Below are 3,184 nucleotides of genomic sequence, written 5' to 3' on the forward strand. Positions count from 1 at the left end.
ATTGTATTTATTCTGCCTACTTTTTTTTTTGGTATGAATTGTGTGGGCATTATTATTATTGTATAATGATTTTTATTTTTTTCATTATAGCTGGTTTACAGTGTTCTGTCAATTTTATACTGAGCATTATTGTTATTATTGTAACTCGACCCCTAATGGTTCAAGAGAAGGTAGGCTTTTTTTTGGTGACTCCTTAGAGAGGGTTCTGCCTGGGTTTTTCCTTTATGTAGCCCCTGGAATTCAGAACACCTCTCTCAAAATGCCCAACTCAGATTAGGCAGCTGATATCCAGCAACAGTGAGAAATGACTCATTGAAAGTTCTGAACACTAGGCTGAGTTAAAGATGATTATTTGGAAAAAAGAGTAAATGCTAATTCTTGCTTATTTTTGTCAGGGAAAGGAAAGGATTATGTGTGTGCTAAGAGACAGAGATTTGGTTGGTATATAGTCATTTAGTGCTCACTTCATTTTGCATATTAAATTTTTTTTATTATTTCTATCTCCTAGCAAACAGGAGCCTCTCCTCATTTTATTGATTTCACCCCATCTTGCACATAGTCAACACTCAAAAGGAGCTTGCTAAATGAAATGAGGGATTCCAAAATCTCATTTCAACCTTTTACATTTGACCTGTGGTACAATGATTAAACACTGAAATGCTCCAAAGGCAGGAAATCAGAGAACAAAAGACATGAGGTGCGGCGTTCCCTTCATGGCTCAGTGGTTAACAAACCCGACTAGGAACCATGAAGATGTGGGTTCGATCCCTGGCCTTGCATAGTGGGTTAAGGATCCAGCGTTGCCGTGAGCTGTGGTGTGGGTGGCAGATGCAGCTGGGATCCTGAGTTGCTGTGATTGTGGTGTAGGCCAGCAGCTGTACCTCTTATCCGATTCCTAGCCTGAGAACTTCCACATGCTGTGGGTGCTGGTGCGGCCCTAAACAGCAAAACAAAACAAAACAAACAAAAGCAATAAGGTGCCTTTGGAAAACATCAATCAGATAATCAGTCTCGTAAAATTGAATGCATATGTATCTGGTTACGCACAAAAAAAGTGATAGAAACTTGGCATTTTAATTTCACTGCTTTCATATTTCCTTGATAAATTACATGTTTGACATAAATTATGTCCATTGTAACATTTATATTTCCTTTAAACACTTAATAATAAATTAGTATTTAATGAGTTATTGCCTACACAGTGAAAAACAAACTGATCTCTTTTTTTAAACAAATTTTTATTGATTTTGTTTGCATAATAAGGAATTAGCAACTACCGTAGCTGCCACTTTAAGTGACCACAGGAAAACAACATAGATAATTATTTTACATGGTTATATTACAATTTTATAGTTAGTTGCAGCATACCCATGTTTTGTTCTAAACTATATTCCTTTGGCCATCTGTCATAAGTTCTCAATACTAACTTGCGCCCACATTAGCAAATACAAAGGAGAACATAGTCTAAAATCACTTATAAATCTTTTAACGTCCACGTCAACACTATTTTTGTCCATTGTCATATTATACAATCCTTAATACTAGAAAATATGTTTTAAAGTTAAACAGTAGCACCTTTTCCTATACTGATTTTTATTTACGCTAAGAAACCATGTCTGTTCCTTACCAATCTTTGTCAGTATGTTAACATTTCGAATCAAACATTTTTAGAAAAGCTACTGAACACCACTGCATTATCAACAGTGCATGTGTATACTCTTTCTGTGCAGTTCAAGATTTGGCAAGATGATTATAGACCAAGACTCTGACCCAGAAAAGGAAAGAGTGTAATGGTGCAAATGAGGAGGAAGAAAAAAAAATTCGTGGTAATAAATCGAGCTACACTTTAAATAGGAATAAAAAACATATTAACAACCTGAAAATATAAGTGACCCAAGGTTCACTGACAATCCGAAGTTGGAAATGTCTTTCCTGATGACAAGCTTGGAAAAAGTGGTTGGGAAGAAATTAATAAACAAGACGGAGCAATTTGTAAATAGATTCCACGTGGCATGTGAAGTAATTATCATTCTTCCTGTTAGGCCCCATTAGGTGGGGTTTGGTTGAACTGTGTCATCACATGAGATGCTGGCGGAAAACAACACTGCCAGCTTATTCCCAACATGAGGCCCTGGGTTAAAAAAAAAAAAAAAAAAAAAAACACAGTAGAAATTCTGTTATATTTTAGGACAGAGTCAAAGCTCTTGGGCCCAATTTGTTCCTGAAGTCACTCTGAGAACATTGCGCTGTGTTTTGCTGGAACAGAATCAGGACCTTTTGCATTGAAGTGACGGGCAATGACGAACATCAGGCTGAGAATGGGAATCTGTCCCGTGGGTTTCCTCAACCCCGTCTCATTTCCTCTGCCTTCCGTTTTCTCTCATACATACTTTCACACACATCTCATCCACATTAACCCAAGGCACTTTGCCGGGGAGATGAAAGGAGGCAAGAAGGCGCAAAGTTAGAGGTCCTTGAGAGTCTCAAAAAGCAGTTTTGGGAGTTCTCGTTGTAGCTCAGTGGAAATGAATCTGACTGGCATCCATGAGGATGCAGGTTCGATCCCTGGCCTCGCTCAATGGGTTAAGGATCCAGCGTGGCAGTGAGTTGTGGCTGTAAGTCACTGATGCGGCTCAATCTTGCATTGCTGTGGCTGTGGCACAGGCCAAGGCTACACTCTGACTGTACCCTTAGCCTGGGAACCTCCAAATGCCACAGGTGCAGCCGTAAAAAAAGACAGGAAAAAAAAAAAAAGCAGTTTTGCCTGTGACAGGAAAGCACCACTTCCAGAACTCTTTTCTATTAGTTATTTATAAAATAATATAAAAATTAGTAATAAGCTTTACAGGTAACTGTTACCTTGTCTCTAAATTCTGCGGTCTTAACAATAGTCAGTATTTTAACTATGATATTGTACATACGCCAGAGACCCTTCTACTTGCAGCAGTAGTAAGAGAAGATGCTGCCTTCGCCTTTGCCGTGTGGACACTGCTCCAGGAAACTCACATTCCGTCCATGATGGGGTTACTGGCATCACTTCACGGTAAAGGTATGAACACGGGGGCCTGCCCTGCGTTTAATCATCTACTCGTATTTACAGATGACAAAACTAAACAAACAGCATTTAAACTACAAGTGTGAAAAGAAGAATGTTTGAATAATCATCCAAAAACTGTAGGTTGTA

Source organism: Sus scrofa, chromosome 11, assembly GCF_054392235.1.
Source record: "Sus scrofa isolate SSC_HxYL_T2T_F1_AM1 chromosome 11, Sscrofa_HxYL_maternal_Yorkshire_Landrace_v2.0, whole genome shotgun sequence".
Lineage (NCBI taxonomy): Eukaryota > Metazoa > Chordata > Mammalia > Artiodactyla > Suidae > Sus > Sus scrofa.